The sequence below is a fragment of the Dermacentor albipictus genome, chromosome 4 (genome assembly GCF_038994185.2).
Source record: "Dermacentor albipictus isolate Rhodes 1998 colony chromosome 4, USDA_Dalb.pri_finalv2, whole genome shotgun sequence".
Taxonomy (NCBI): Eukaryota; Metazoa; Arthropoda; class Arachnida; order Ixodida; family Ixodidae; genus Dermacentor; species Dermacentor albipictus.
This window is the reverse complement of record NC_091824.1, coordinates 113,244,745-113,261,059: the sequence shown is the minus strand read 5'-3', so window position 1 is coordinate 113,261,059 and position 16,315 is coordinate 113,244,745. Positions and strand designations below refer to the sequence as shown.

The window sequence follows — 16,315 nt, the reverse complement described above, 5'->3', positions numbered from 1 at the left end:
TGTCTTAGTAAAAGTGTGAAGGAACCAGGTTTGTGCATGAAAAGTTTTCCTAAGGGTGTGTGCCTTGAAGCCCGTAGTGGTAATCACAGGAAACCGGGGTGGATCCAGAGTAGCACCAAAGGGCAAGCCCTCATCGAAACAAACATGGAGGGAAGTGATTGCATGCTCAAACTTGTGAGCTCACAAGTTTGCCAAGACCAAGTGATGTCAGAAGTTGATGAAGCCTACATGGTTAATGTATAACCGCTTAGGCCAAAATTATTTAGATACTTTTTATGAGGACTACATATTTACTGGAAATCTCAAAATAATTATGTTAGTGCAGAATACCTTCCACTAGTTGTGACGTCCTTGAAAGAATGAAAATGTTTGAGTTGTACTTGTGTGTTGCATGAAGTTAATTAAAAAAAAACTCAGCAATGGAAACAAAATGCAAAGAGTAGTATTCGAAATAAATTGCCACTTCTTTAGGGCTAGGTGAATTCAAATAATAATTATAAGCAAATGAAGATCGGGCATACAAGATAGATATTTCGGCTCCCACTTGAAAGCCTTGTTCACAAAGATTGTGAACAAAGCTCCAGTAGAACCAGCTCTTATTTTTTATTTTTATGCTTGGCATCTATTTTTAAACGACTTACCGTGCCTCTTTTGACCAAACCAGACAGGCTGTCGTCAAACTCTTCACTACTTCAATGCAAATAATTGGAGGTTGGCAAACACATTTTTCTAATAGGAATAGTAGGTAACGAATAGTTAAACACTGATGCATACATTTACAGCAGGCATATTTATCTTGGAATTAAGCACCATGCTTATATTGTCTAGTAAAAAAGGACAGCTATCAAGAAAGATTAGGATTATTTTTAAGCAAAAGTAATTATACCTCATATACTTGAAGCAGATGTAGTGCTTCTGAAGAATCCCGTCCAAACTGCACACACTAAAACATTAAACTGGGATATTCAAAAAGACAAGTACATGTTTTGCTCGCCAAGTGACATTTAGTGTGCTCAATTATGTAAAGTGTGCTATTATATGATTAACGTAATTTGCTAATGTAAAGAAAGAACAAGCCAAGATCGCTTGCTTCATATATTAGCGCTGAATCAAGAAGGCAATTAAGGAAGGAGAACACCAGAAATAAACACGAATATTTGTGTGCTTTCTGGCACAAAATAATTCTCATGTAAGCCACATAACATGCTTTCCAAAGCATCCGCTACCTTAACTTACAGCTGCATCACGTGAAGGCACTTTCTAGGAACACACATGCTTCATGATCATTCACTGTGGTAATGACTCCCACTGAAGTAGACTGAGAACATATCTGGGCATTACATTCAATAGCTGATGCAAAGTGAAAAGACTGCTGCTTGTAGGTCTGAATGAACCAAGTGAATAAGAAATATAGGTTCTCAAACTTCTAGTAGTAAGTGTGGCAGCACTTAAGAAAAACATATTGCAACTAAAAATTGCAACACATGATGAAATAACTGAAATAGCTAGGGAGAGTTTAATAGACCAATAAACAGGAAACTGCAAATTCCCAACATTTCTGAATACTTTTCTTCATATGTACTCACCTCATAAGTATGACTTCCCTTAATGCTCGAACCTCTGCCTTAATTTCATAATTCCCCATTCTCGCTGCTTCACTCATGCTGATTGACATCTAGCACAAAGGTTGGCAAAAGTAGCTGAGCATGTGCATGTGTTGTGGTGCAAGCTGCCCACATCTGGTAGCCGCATGCCAATTTCTCAGAGTAGATGAAAGGGAAGCCTTGAGGGTAAACCATAGAGAAGACGGATACCTCGGTTCAATGATAACTGAAAACACCAACATGGAAAATTTGTACAGCCCACAGAATCAGTAGAATTGACATAGTTTGGAAAAACTGAAAAGATGCATTATGATATTTATGTTACACAGATTCCAGTCAAGTTGAAGATTTTCACTGTCTAATAAACTTATAAGACAATACATGACCAGCAATACTGTATGGAACCTAAACAATTTTAATAAAGTCACCTATAAGTCAGGATGGAGAAGTGACGGAATTGAGGATGCTAAAATGGATGAGGTGGAGGCAGATTGTGAAGACAGGTCTTAAAAAATTAACATTCAACACACACTTAAGTTGGCAAAGTTTGGACTCAATGTTCAAGAAGAAATTGACTAAGATAATTTATTGGTATACATACATGAGAGAGCAGTAACAATACAGCAGAGATAACTGTCATGCAAGAGGAAAGGATGTCAGTCTAAAAATTAACATTTGATCAGAAGAATGGTTATGCATGGGCTCAGGCTCATGTACAATTCTGTATGGTACGCATGATGTCAGAGCTGCATCGCATAAGGAACTGTGGCCTTACATGCCTCCATTATGAAATGATGTAGGCCAAGAGTGGAACAAAGATAGCATCAAGAGGGGGCCTCCTCCAAAAGGAGAACGGTAGGAAAACGGGGCGAGAGAGATTTTCTACGCAACAGATACAGTCATATGAGTCATAGTCATATGAGTCATAGTCATGACCCAAGGAGCTGCACAACAAGCTATATAAATTCCAATCTCTGTACAGTTAAACCTCAGTATAACAAAATTCTCGTATAACGAAGTATTTAACTTTTCATAACCTCTTCTCCATAGAACACCATGCATTTAGAGCCTCAATATAAAGAAGTGTGTTTGTGTGCAATTTCAATATAACGAAATTTCGCTTCTGCCGCAGAGGAGTGCCAAGACAATCGATGATAACTTCCGCGGACGCAGATAGTCACATGATTGAATTACAAGCGGCTGCTTGCAAACGGACCTCTCAAACTGCGTGCAGCGCAACAACAACAGCAGCTTGGAGCCGCATCATGTTCCGTATAAATTAAGTCCAAATGCGATCAGATCCTATCGCGCCTCGCGCACTTGTGCTTTAGGTGCGAGTGAAAGTGTGCGAGGGTGAGGCAAGAAAATGGTGGCTTCGTAAGCGCGGCCTTCCCACGCGAGCAATGGCAAAGTAGGGAAGGAAAGCGAGCTCGCGGTAACGCGATCAAGCGCGCGCGAGGGGGCGGGGTAAGTTGGCGCGCGTCTCGGCCATGACTGAGCGCGGCTGAGCGCATACGCAGCCGCGCACCCTGCTCTAGAGGTAATCTGCTGCGTGTGGAAAGAGCGGGCATGCCAAGACGGCGCGGCATCATCTAAGCCGTTTTCCCGCGCGTTTAGTATTGAAGGGTGCGCAATCTCGAGTTTTGATGCCCCGTTGGAACGAGAAGCAGACTAAAAGGCCGTTTATAGTCCGACGTTATCGGCGCGCGGGCGAGCGTCGTTCGCGGTCAGTCATGCTACGTCGGTTGCGCTGCGCCAGCCGAGATGCCATCCCCTCTACACTTCAACGCGCGCGCCGTAGGCTGCTATCTTCGTAGCATGCGCAGAAGGTTCGCCAAGTCGCGCGCCGTCCGCAAAAGCCGTCTGCGGAGTTGTGTTGGCGCCTTTTTCTTCGCGCGCAATGCATTGTGGTGCGAGAGTTCCGCCGACTTCGACGCGCGAATGGCTCCGGAGCCAAATCGGCGCCGGGCCCGTCGGGGTGCGTTGGAAGCCGCCGGTTACGTTAGCTGCGCCGGTGCGCCCGACTATTGGCGGCGAGGAGTTACGGAGTCGCCATCTATCCGAAGCGCCTTGCTGGCGTAGTATGAGGGATCACGTGGCACGCTCCTCATAGGTTTTGCTGTCAGCGCTCACTGAAAACAGCACGCGCGAGCTCTCCCGGACATTTCTGTAAGTACTTTACAGACAGAGGTACGGGGTTCCAACTCAAATATCGTTGCTTGGCACGCAGTGAAACGCACACAATCGTTTACAGACGCCATCTCTTTACCGAATACGTACAGTGAACGCCACTGCGCGCGGTCGCCGCGATGGAGTCTCCCGAACCGGCTTCTTGCGTGAAAGGTAGGTAAACGCTGAGAGCAAACTATCTGAAATATGTTCTTATAGTGTTTGTATAACTAAATGGAGCGTAATAGAATTAAGCCTCAATGCAGCGATCGCGCAGATTCGAAGCGACCGACTGCGCGGACAAACAGTGCGCGGACAAGCATGCGCGTCTGCATGCTTGTCCGCGCACTGTTTCCCTTTCACCGCGCGCGCGTTTTCGCACCGTGCCATGAGCTTTAGGCCGCAGAATATGAGCACTTGACAGTATACAAGCAACCATTGTTGCGTGGGCGCTATCACAGCTGTTCAAAAATAATTTCATTGTAGAGACTTCGACGCCTACGGAGACTGTGATGTGACGTCGCGACGATTCAATCTTTTTTTTCTTCTAAATTCTTTTACCTTTCAATACTATTTCTCGAGTTGCGTCGCACTGTATGTTTATCGGTGTTCTCAGCGTGCGATTCCCCGCTGCTCCTTTTTTGTAATGCAGTGCATTAATTCATAACACAAACATGACCATATGCCATATGCTTTTTTTAAATGTGCTTCTTACCGCTGCCTTTCCACTCCACTGAACTTGCCAGTATCTATAGCATCGACAAGTTCATAGACCAAACCGTCATGACATTAGTCGGGCAGCGGACTCGGGCGAGCGTCTCAGTGCGCGTTTTCAGAACATCGCAGACCGGGCGCCGTAGTAGAAATCTTCCTCGCGTCTGTGCTTGCTGCATACCCGAGTTGTAGCCGATGACTGTTTGCCGGTTTTATGTTTCGCGAGCCAAGCTTCCCACAGCTTCTTGTCCTGCGGCTACGTGTGAATAAGGCTGACACTGTGCTCCGTTGCGTGCGTCCGGCATTGCGGCACCGAGCAGTAGCCTACCATGTTGTGCGCCTTCAAAGGCAGCCACTACCTATTGTAGTGCTTTCAAGCGTTGTAAAGGAGACACTCGAAGCGGGAAAATCTCGCCACTAAATGAGGACCGCAGCGTACGAGGGAATTTAAACTCTCGTTTTCAGCTCGCTTCGCCGCGCTCGAAGCAGCCGACGCGGCCGCTATGTCCACGTGATCCCTCCTAGCACGTCACGCCGACGGTGGCGCCAGCTTTTCCAGTGGTGGAGCTCGAGGCCAATTACGAGAGCTCAACCCAGCTCCACAGGCGCGGCGGTGTCGCCTTGAATACCACGTGACACCGTGACGTCACGACAGAGGAGAAACGGGGTTCCAACTCGCGCCGTCGCTCGGGGCGTCGCGGCGGTATATAAGCAGCTGCGCTTGCCTCTGATAGACACTCACGAGGTGAGATGCCTCCTGGAGACAGAGCTGTTCGTTGGAATGAGAAGCGAAGGTTGCGGCGTGCTACAGAGACTGATTTTCTAGTGGCTTTGGCTCAACTCTTGCAAGATGGGCTGGGTGGGAATCGAACCAGGGTCTCCGGAGGGTGAGACGGAGACGCTACCACTGAGCCACGAGTACGATGCTTCAAAGCGGTACAAAAGCGCCTCTAGTGAATGCGGTGTTGCCTTAGAAACGAGCTGTTTCTAAGGCTCAGGCGTGCGTCGCTTGCTCAGGCGCACATTTCGTTGCCGCGCCGAACGCTGCGTTGCTCGACGCTCACCGCGTCCAATGCGGGGCGCGTAGTCGCTGCGCCGTAGCCCATTGTCTTACACCCCTTGGCGGGTCGACGGGAACGCTGTCGCGTTCCACTCTTGAAGGCGAAGCAGAGTAACGCATGAGTTGTTTTTTCGTCTAGCCGAACCAAATATAGCCAAGCAACAGCAGTTCACCAGGCTAAACAGTGGTTCAACAACTAAAATAAAGGCTAGTATGCTTCGCATCCTGGGCTTAACCTTAGCTAAGCCACAGCCATTTTTTTTCACCCTTCTTTCAATTCCCTCTCCCTCTTGTGCAGCGCGGTTGAGGTGTCCTCATAGACACTTACTGCGCTGTACTTTACCCCATTTTTCCTTCCCAAACCAAGAATCTCTCTCTCTCGTCCCTCTCCACTAGAGAGCCATCCTCACGCGGGTGGAAGAAGCGGGAGCGGCGGGTGGATTGATCATGTGCCCTAAACAGTCCCTCAATATTAAAAGTGTACATATATTTATAAATGAGTCAATAAGGGAAGAATGAAATGGGTAATTCGTTTGACAACGAAATCAATTTGAATCAATAATGAATTTCTCTATGGCGATGCATACATTCCTATGTGAGTGTCTATGCGTAGACGGTCCGAAAGACAGAGGTACCTAAGTGCTCAATGGCAGGCCGAACTGTCGCACTATAATTTCCAATGTTTCTCAGGGAGGGAAAACGCCGGCAGTCCGGAAGTAATGTACATCCATTTCTAATGCCTTGCAGAAATGGCACAAAGTCGAAACTGCCATATCAGATTGGTGTATGCATAAGTTTAGGAGTGGGACTCGACATCGCAGTCGCGTTAATGTTACTTATGCTTGTCTGCTTTTGCAAAATTTCCTGCTTCAAGGGAATTGTATGTGGTATAGCTCCGTGGATGATGTTACATCTGATTTTTATGTTACAAGGGTGTTTCTTCTGAACCTGACAGACGTGATAAAAACCGTAGTTGAAAGAACGGTAATCACATGGCCTCTAATAGAAGGCTTGGCCAAGCTGTCTGCCGCTTCATTTATGAATATGCTTTTATGCCCAGGTACCCATATTAATCGTAAATTCCACAAATCAATTGGAGCCAGTGAGTACAAAGTTTTTAATATATGCGACTCATCGCGGGGCAGTAAGTGAGGCGCACAACGATAAAGAGCCTGATTATTGCCGTGATTGTATTGGAAGCTTTTAATTTAATGAGTGTATCGAGAGTGAGCAGGATTTCGCCTTCATCTTCTTTAGTATAGCTTCACGGTGTCATGCCCCTGATGTCATCTGGTCCAGTGCTGCTGGAGGTGGGTCCGTATTGGAACTGTTTAGGTAGTGAACAGGTCTGGTCTGGACTTTTGTATGTTGACATTGGTCCCTTATAAGTACGAATAACTGTCGCAGTTAATATTTTAGGGCGCGTGTGGTGTTAATGAATTTTAATAAATTTATCTGAATCAAGGAAGGTAGCTAAATGGGCTCCTGGCACGCGGCGTCATGTTTATAATCTGTTTGCTACCATACTACAGTCACCAGCGCACTGAGGGACCACGTACGTAGATGAGCCAGGGCTGGGAGGCAAGGGCAGTTACCCTGTGCCGATGGTTCAACGTAGCCCTGGTTGGTGGCCGCTGTTGCGCTCACGCGCATGCGTCTGCCTACACCAAGTGCCGAAGCTCGGCGAGCCTTTCTGTGAGATAAGGTACCGTCGCGCATGGTTCTGCTCGTGAGGAGGGTTGTGTTTCCCTCTCCCTTTGTGAAGGCGAGGCTGGTTAAAAGGCCAGCGCAGCCACGCCGTAGTGGCTTGTTGTATCAACCGGCAGCAGCTATGCCGGAATAAAGTAACGTCGTTCTTCGTTCGGCGTAGTGTTCCTGTCTCGGCTCGGAGCCCTGCTCGGCCAAAACGTAACAGCTGGTGGCAGCGGTAAGATGGCGGATTCCCGGAGGTTCTGCGGCAGCAGTCGGTGAGGCTTTTGGTCTTGTACTCTGGTACGCCGAGCGTTATAATTTCTTGGCATAAGCAGGAAATAGGAAAGGCGACTAGAGGGGACTTTCGTTACAGTTGCGGGCAGCCATGGATCTGAATAGCTTGCTAAAAGTAGATTTGTTAGCCGTAGCAGAAGAGCTCGGTGTGGAATGTAGCAAAGCTATTCGGAAGCCCGAAATTGTGAGCAAAATTTTAGCTTGCAAGGCCAAAGACGATGAAATTGCTGAAGCAGTGAAATCCAAAAGAAACGCCGAGCCAGAGAAAGAGAGGAGGAACTTAAGCAGTGTCAACTGGAACAACTAAAACAAACACTGGCAAAAAGGGCAGAACAGAGTCCTGTCAACTATGACATGAGAGGTTTTCTTCAGCCTTTTTCCATCGATAGTGAATTGGGGTTGTTTTTGACAAACTTTGAGCGCACTTGTACAAGAATGGGCTTTGAGCTGTCCTCCTGGCCACAGAGACTTCTGAGTTTGTTACCGGGGGAAGCCGCCAATATTTTAGCCAGGATGAGCCCCGAAGAAGCGGAGGTTTACGCGGACGTATAAAAGGAGCGTTGTTAGCAAAGTATAACTTGTCGCCTGAAGCTTTTCGGTTAAAGTTTAGAGAAACAACTAAACAGCCAGACGAAAGCTACTCGAAGTTTGCATACAAGCTAGCAAGCTTTTTGGAAAACTGGCTGAAAGGCGCCGACGCGTTTGATGACAAGATGAAAATGTTTGAGGAATTTTGCCTAGAGCAGTTCTATTCCACGCTTCCAACCAAATTGAGGGAATGGGTGCTCGACAGGTCAGACGTGAAAACTGCACGAAAGGCAGCGGAGTATGCCGATGACTACTGCGCTAAACACCGTTCTGATAATTCCGGAAAAAACGGATGGGTAGCAGGTGTCTCCACAGGACAGCCGAGATCATTTCGTAAGCCAGAGAAGAAAGATGAGAATGAACTAAAGGAATCCTTCAATTCACGGCACAAGTCGTTTGAGGCGCCGAAACAAATTGTCTGCTTTAACTGCCAGAAATCCGGACACGTGGCCGCGGGATGCCGGGTTCCGAGAGTGTCCCCGGTCCAGTTCGTTCACGAGCCAAACGAAGACCTACTGCGTCCGTACCTTCACGACATGGAAGTTAACGGAAAGGAATGTAAAGTATTGCGCGACACAGGTGCAACGTATGACGTGGTGCACTCGTCCTTCGTAAAGGCGGGAGATTTCACGGGGGGTAGCGTGTGCTTACGGCAGGCCTTGGAAAAAAGTACGTTGAGCCTACCAGTAGCCAAAGTAACTTTGAAAGGTTCGTTCGGTGAAATTGAGACCGAAGCAGCCGTCTCTGACGATGTATTGCCAAGGTGTCCATATTTGTTATCAAACAGAACGGCAAAAGAGCTGCTGAAGTCTGGAGTCACGCTCGACATGAACCCTGTTATGATTGTTACTAGGTCGATGGCGAAAGAAGCTGAAACTCAACCGCAGCTTCTCCCACGCGCTATCACTCGCAGCGCTGCGGACCAGCATCACGGTCTGGCCGATAACAACGGTGGCCCAAGTTTAGGCTCGCAGGAATCCGTCGACGAAGAAAGCGAACTTGAAACCCGTTGTATCCCCCCCACGAGCCGCGATTTTCAGGCGTTGTCTTCCGTTGATAAGGACACGTTGATCGAGGAACAAAAGAAAGATTCAACTCTCGCAAAATGCCGTGAAAGCGTTTTTAAGCAAGAAACAGGCAGCGGCTCATTCTATGAAAGGAGTGGCATAATGTACCGTTTGTTTCACGGAAAGAAAGGTACAAGCGTTGACCAACTTGTGGTTCCTCTTAAGTACCGCGAGAACATTCTGGAGCTTTCCCATCGGGCAGGCTGGTCCGGTCATCTCGGCATTAACAAAACAAAAGCAAGGTTGCTATGCCATTATTACTGGCCCGGCTGCTTTAAAGATGTGGAACAGTTTGTTCGTAGTTGTGGCGTTTGTCAGCGCACAGGTAGACCGAACGAGAAACGTAAGGCGCCCATGGCCACCGTACCGATTATTACGGAGCCGTTCCGCCGAGTCGTGGTAGACATCGTCGGGCCCTTGCTAGTGACAAAGTCGGGGTTTAAATATCTCTTGACCATGGTGTGCCCTGCAACTAAATTTCCTGAGGCAGTGCCATTGCGTGCCCAGACGTCAACAGACGTAGTGCATGCACTCCTCTACATCTTTTCCCGCGTTGGTTTCCCGAGTGAAATCCAGTCGGATCTTGGCAGCGTCTTTACGAGCGAGTTGACCACCACGTTCCTTAACAAGTGTGGCATCAAGATACCCCACAGTTCTGTTCTGAAAACTGAAATCCGCACATTTCTAGGAATGGTAGGTTATTACCAACACTACATCAAGGGCTTCTCGGAGGTTGCTAGCTCACTTACAGACGCACTAAAGAAAGACGCCCCTACTCGGGTAGAATGGGACGAAGCCAAACAGACTGCATTTGCTTCTTTGAAAGCTGCACTTGCAGAAAAGCCAATCCTCGCAAGCCCGGACTACTCGGGGCCCTTTCTTGTGCAATGTGACGCCAGCGAAAAAGGGGTGGGTGTAGTACAAAGCCAGGAAAACGAGCACGGACACGAACATCCGATTTTGTACGTGAGCCGAAAGTTGAGCGCTCGCGAACAAGCCTACAGTACCATAGAAAAAGAATGCGCGTGCCTAGTGTGGGCTCTAGAGAAGCTCTCATGTTACTTGTCAGGTTCAGAATTCATTTTTATTACAGATCATAGGCCGCTCACATGGCTTCAACAAATGTCGAACAAAAACGGTAGATTACTACGTTGGAGCCTAAGTTTGCAACCATACGCGTTCACGGTTAAACACAAGAAAGGATCTCTGCATGCAAATGCAGATGGCCTGAGCAGGGCCTTCTCTCACTCGGCGTCACTCGGCAGTAATGCAGCAAAGCATTCATTCCGAATTCATTATCCGGCCTGGGTCTGTCGAGGGTCCTCACTGGTCGTCAGTTCTGTTTCTTTTAAAAAGATTCCAAAACCCTCTGCGTATCGGGGTCGGGCCGGGCCGCATCCGGCGGTTGTTGTTGTGCTTGTGGGGGCTTGCCTTCTTGCCTATGCCCAGGATCTTGGCCATGGACGCCTCCTCGAGCAACCCTCTGACGTCTGCGGTCACCTGAAAACCCGGTGCCCGATCTGTCCACCCATCAGTAGCTCAATACTCCAGAACCACTTCACCACGGGCTCATCTCTCAACAATGCGCCCGATTTGGCCAAGGAAGCCTCTACTGGCAGTCTTGTGACGTCTGGGGTCACCATAGGTCCTGGCGCCGGATTGCGCATCAGCAGCGCCCAGTACGCCGGAGTCGCTCCGTACCCTCGGCTCACCTTCCGGCACTTCGCCCGCTTCAACTGCTTCAAGGGAAAACCGAATGTGTTCTTCTGTCAAACTTCGACAAACGTTCGGAAGTGCATTTGTGTTGCAGTGTGGACCTTCTGGGAACCACTCTCCCCCCCCCCCCCCATTCTTCTTCCGTGGGGAGGAGCTGTTGCGCTCACGCGCATGCGTCTGCCTACACCAAGTGCCGAAGCTCGGCGAGCCTTTCTGTGAGATAAGGTACCGTCGCGCATGGTTCTGCTCGTGAGGAGGGTTGTGTTTCCCTCTCCCTTTGTGAACGCGAGGCTGGTTAAAAGGCCAGCGCAGCCACGCCGTAGTGGCTTGTTGTATCAACCGGCAGCAGCTATGCCGGAATAAAGTAACGTCGTTCTTCGTTCGGCGTAGTGTTCCTGTCTCGGCTCGGAGCCCTGCTCGGCCAAAACGTAACACCGCCATTACGGAGGGTGCACAACGACACTGACGTGGGTTGTGGTCAGTCAAGCATAAGTGCTGCGTACGAGTTAGTTACCTAGTCGCAGTGTGACGAAATTGGGCGGGGTGAAATATCTATGGCCTTGCTAACTGAGCTCAAGACTTGAGGATGTTTGCTCGTCACCCTAGGATACCCGTCATGCTAAATCTGGTATCTGGGTGGGTTCTCAATATTTGGCGCATTTGACACCCCTCTGTTTACGTGAAAATGTGCTTAGGCATAGACACCTAGACAGAGTCAGTTGCTACCACAGTGTAATAGGTCTCAAACGGTCTTCTGTGGTAATGTGCGCAATGCGAGAGTCATACGTTGACATTTATTTTGAGTAGGCACATTTAGCGTTTCTAACAAGATTGTGCAGCATGTGAAAGTTATTCAGACGAAAAGCTTTTCACACTTCGCAATATAGATTGCTTTGCTGTATTATTTGGTACTCCAAACGGGATAACACTTTTCGTGACAGCGGACGAGCACAGACGCAAGACATTGACAACACGTTGTACTAACTTCAAGAATTTATTCCAGCAAACAACTACCCTTATAAACCATGCAACGTAGCGCCACACGTAGCACCATATGTGAAATTGACTTTTCTGAAAAGATAGTTCAATCTGGTTCACAGCCGTGTCGGACTTTGTCGTCATTGATGGAGGTGCGGGGTCTCCTGCAATCCTGGAATTGCGCTGCCGGACTCTCCTCGCCATCGTGACCACCGAAACTACCGCGAGCTCCCCACCATCTGCTCCCCAGTCCTCCGTATGCACCGGCACACTCCGTCAGCGTGACCCTTCCATCTCCAGCGGCACTGACGACCACGATGTTGATGGCTGGCTGTCATCTCATGAAGGTGTCAATGTGAACAACAAATAAGATGACACCATGAAATTAACCACCGTCCCTTTTTGCCTCACCGGAATTGCCCACTTGTGGTTTCGGAGCTTCGAAAGCGAGATCCCAAGCTGGACTGTGCTTGTAAAGTTCAGCGTGCTCTTCGGCCGCCTTGCTGTTCGAAAGCTTTATGCCGAACAGCTTCTGCGATCGCGCTATCAGCAACCTGGTGAGACCTTTACCAGCGAGCTCGAAGAGGTCATCGACCTCTGTAAATGCGCTGATGCGTCAATGACCGAGAAAATTAAATCAAGCATATATATATATACGGGTATCGATGAGGACGCCTTTCAGATGCTTATTTCGAAGAGCCCCTCTACGATTTCCCAAGTTATTGAGCTGTGCCAAAGCTATGACGAGCTCCGTCCACAACGCCTCGTCACCCGCCGCCCTGTTCCACATCAGGAATCCTTGTCCGGCTTAATCCCACCTTTTAAAGCTCTCACCCTGCTCTCGCAGATGAAGGCTTTCATGCGGGAAGAAGTTGCTCGCCAGCTCTCCCTCATATCCAACCCGCCGGAGTCAAGTTCGTCCCCTAGTCCGACCCTACGACACGCGGTGACGAGGCGTTGTCGACGGAGCTCTCCATAGCTTTGGCACAGCTTAGAGGGGCTCTTCGAAATCAGCATCTCAAAGGCGTCCTCGTCGATACCCTTCAATATATGCTTGATTTTATTTTCTCGGTCATTGACGCATCAACGTAATTGCAGAGGTCGATGACCACTTCGGAATCGCTGGTAAAGGTCTCACCAGGTTGCTGATAGCGCTGCCGCAGACGCTGTTCGGCAGAGAGCTTTCGAACAGCAGGGTGGCCGATAACCTCGCTGAACTGGAGCTCGGGGTAGTTTCGGTGGTCCCGATGGCCGGGAGTGTCCGGCAGCGCAATTCCAGGATTACAGGAGACTCCGAACTTCCACCAATGACAGATTAGTGAGCCGCGTTTTTAGAAAAGTCAGTTTCACATATGGTGCTACCTGTGGCGTGTGGCGCTACGTTGCATGGTTTATGAGGACAGTTATTTGCTGGAATAAATCGTTGAAGTTAGTAAAACGTGTTGTCAGCGTCTTGCTTCTGTGCTCGTCCGTTGGCACTAAAAGTATTGGCGTACCAAATAATACAGCAAAGCAAGTTTATCTTGCGAAGTCTGAAAAGCTTTTCGTCTGAATCACTTTTACATGCTCCATAATCTCGTTAGAAACGCTAAATGTGCCCACTCAAAATAAATGGCAATGTGTGGTTCACGTGTTGCACCCATTACCAAACAAGACCGGTTGAGTCCCAACTGACTCTTACTAGGTGTCTATGACTAAGCACATATTCACGTATAGCGCATGGCAGTGCGCCCAATATTGTGAGAACCCGCCCTGATGACAGTTTTAGCATGACCGGTATCCTAGGGTGACGAGCAAACATCCTCAAGACTTGACCGGTTAGCAAGTCCATAGATAATCACCCCGCCCAATTTCGTTACACTGCGACTAGGTAACTAAATCACGCGCAGCACTTATGCTTGACTGACCACAACCCACGTCAGTGTCGTTGTGACCCTCCGTAATGGCGGCCACCAACCAGGGCTACATTGAACCATCGGCACAGGGTAACTGCCCTAGCCTCCCAGCCCTGGCTCATCTACGTACGTGATCGCTCAGTGCACTGGTGACTGTAGTATGGTAGCAAACAGATTATAAACATGACGGCTTGGCCGAGCCTTTTATTAGTGGCCATGTGTTTACCGTCCTTCCACTACGGGTTTTATCCAGTCTGTCAGGTTCAGAAGATACACCCTTGTGACATAGAAATCAGATTTAACATCATCCATGGACCTACACCACAAACAATTCTCTTGGAGCGGGAAATTTTGCAAAAGCAGACTAACAGAAGTAACATTAAGGCGACTGCGATGTATAGTCCCGCTCCTAAACTTATACATGCACCAATCTCGTATGGCAATTTCGACTTTGTGCCATTATTGCAAGGTATTAGAAATGAATGCACATTACTTACACAACTGCCGGCGTTTTCACTCCCTGAGAAACATTGGAAATTACAGTGCGACCGTTCGGTCTGCCATTGAGCATTTAGGTATTGCTGTCTTTCGGAGCGTCTGTGCATAGGCAATCACATAGGAATGTATGCATCGCCATAAAGAAATTCATTATTGATTCAAACCGATTTCATTGTCAAACGAATTACCCATTTCATTCTTCCCTTATTTCCTCATTTATAAATATATGTACTCTTTAAATATTGAATGACTGTTTAGGCCCAAACATGATCAATCCACCCGCCGCACCCGCCTCTTCCACTCGCGTGAGGATGGCTCTCTAGTGGAGAGGGACGAGTGGTCGCAACTTTCCCGTTCGCACACCTGCTCGTCTCTCATTGCCTGGTCCAAAGCGGACGGTGTCTGGTGTCGTCACAGCAAACATGACGCTTGCTCGAAGCGAAGCGGGGACGCGAGACCTAAGCTACAGCCGCATCAGAAGCAGTCTATTTTTCTCCTTCTTATGAATTTTACTAGAGTTATCTGTCACCCACGGAGATAGTCACCGAAGGCAGCAAGCCGGGGCACCATTCCAGGCTTTGTAAGTGCGTGCGATCGCCAAAAGAAACAGACGGAGCGCAGAGTGTGTTGTGTTTACAACAGAAATAATCAGCAAGTTCCATAAATATTTAACCTATTTAGTAAGCTGTGTCGAGTGATACCGAGGTCCTACTTCGTGGAACACGTATACTTCACACTTATCTGACCCAACCATCCAGATTACAGATTGCTCTACGGCAGCCACCTAAAAGTGCCCTGCATTTCTGTTGCTCCGTTATGTGGGCACTGTTGTGGGCGAAGGCCTCGCCACTACAAAGTAAATTCCGTGTTAATTCATAGCAGTGGCACATTAAAGCAGTCACATTATGAACACATGCAAGCGGCATCTAATATAGTCACTAAAACAATGTTTGTACTAGTGAAAGGTGGCAGCAGATGGACATTTTCATCACAGTAAAATTTTTGACACGCAGCAGCAGCACATTACAAAGAAATGTTTACCTACATAACAATTCTTTTTCACGACTGTATTTCAGCAACTTTCTCATGTCATGTTTAATTACGCACAAGTTATGTCAACACATCTTGTCTTAAAAGGTATGCTGTACTAGTAGCAAGCTTTGATTTCTCGTATTTTTTCCCTCTAAAACAGCTCGTAAACAAAAAAAAAACGCCTAAGCAGAGATCGAAGAATTTGTACGTCAAACTTCGAAGCATTTATAAGCGAGGAAACCTCGCTGCAGTAAGAATAGGTGAAGAGACCGATGAGTCGTTATTATACAACTTCAGCATAAAAGCGGGGCATCACACACAGTCGCAGGTGAAGAACACGATTATTTCCAAACGTAACATTCCTCATCGCAAGAAAATGCTTCTGAAGATTTTCAATGTTACTTTGAGGCAATAAAAACTTGCGGAACAAAATTCTGGCAACCAGTTCTCAGCAACCATCAGCACAGGTTCCACTGTTGTCGTGAGAGTTCTACTACCTACGCTCACGCACTCTATGCACACAGGAGAAGCACGCACAATACGTGTGTAAGCAAGCACAATTACTTACCTTTCGAATGGTACGACGTGGTCGGAAAGCGCTCTCCATGTTGCTGTTGCTGCATCGAAAATGTCACTCCCAGCATACATGCCACTGCCTAGTGGACGACCTGAGGCACGCTAATAACACACATTATTTCTTTGCGACATCCACCAAACTTTCCAGTTGCAGACACCAAGGGAACGCACACCACGGCATGAAAATCGCTGGTCCACACTTGCTTGGCGCGCCACCCATACGGCCAGTTTGCAGCAAGGCACAAGCTATCTTCTGACACTTTTGGGCCCGCTAACTGCGGCACATTTGGATAAAGCAAACACAAAAACACGCAATCAAACAAACGCATTGTAACGTGCAGAAGTAGCAGCTTGCACAACAAACCAGCCGGCACGACAGCGCCACTTGCATATATACTCAAGCAGGAGAAAGTCCCCGTTACAACATCGGCC

The 16,315-nt window shown here is 48.0% G+C and overlaps 1 protein-coding gene across 2 annotated transcripts in view; it reads right to left on the bottom strand.

Moving 5' to 3' along the window:
• The window catches only part of LOC139059270 (cytochrome P450 3A8-like), a 92,646-nt gene that overhangs the window by 7,632 nt on the left and 68,699 nt on the right, over window positions 1-16,315 (bottom strand). The window contains exons 12-13 of one of the 2 annotated variants that reach the window (XR_011514037.1): window positions 15,876-16,154; window positions 1,747-1,830 (exon numbers count right to left, since the gene is read on the bottom strand). The gene's annotated coding sequence lies outside the window, so the exon portion shown is untranslated. Of the gene's footprint in view, window positions 1-1,746; window positions 1,831-15,875; window positions 16,155-16,315 lie in introns of those variants that run through there. The other variant, XR_011514036.1, reaches the window with a different exon arrangement.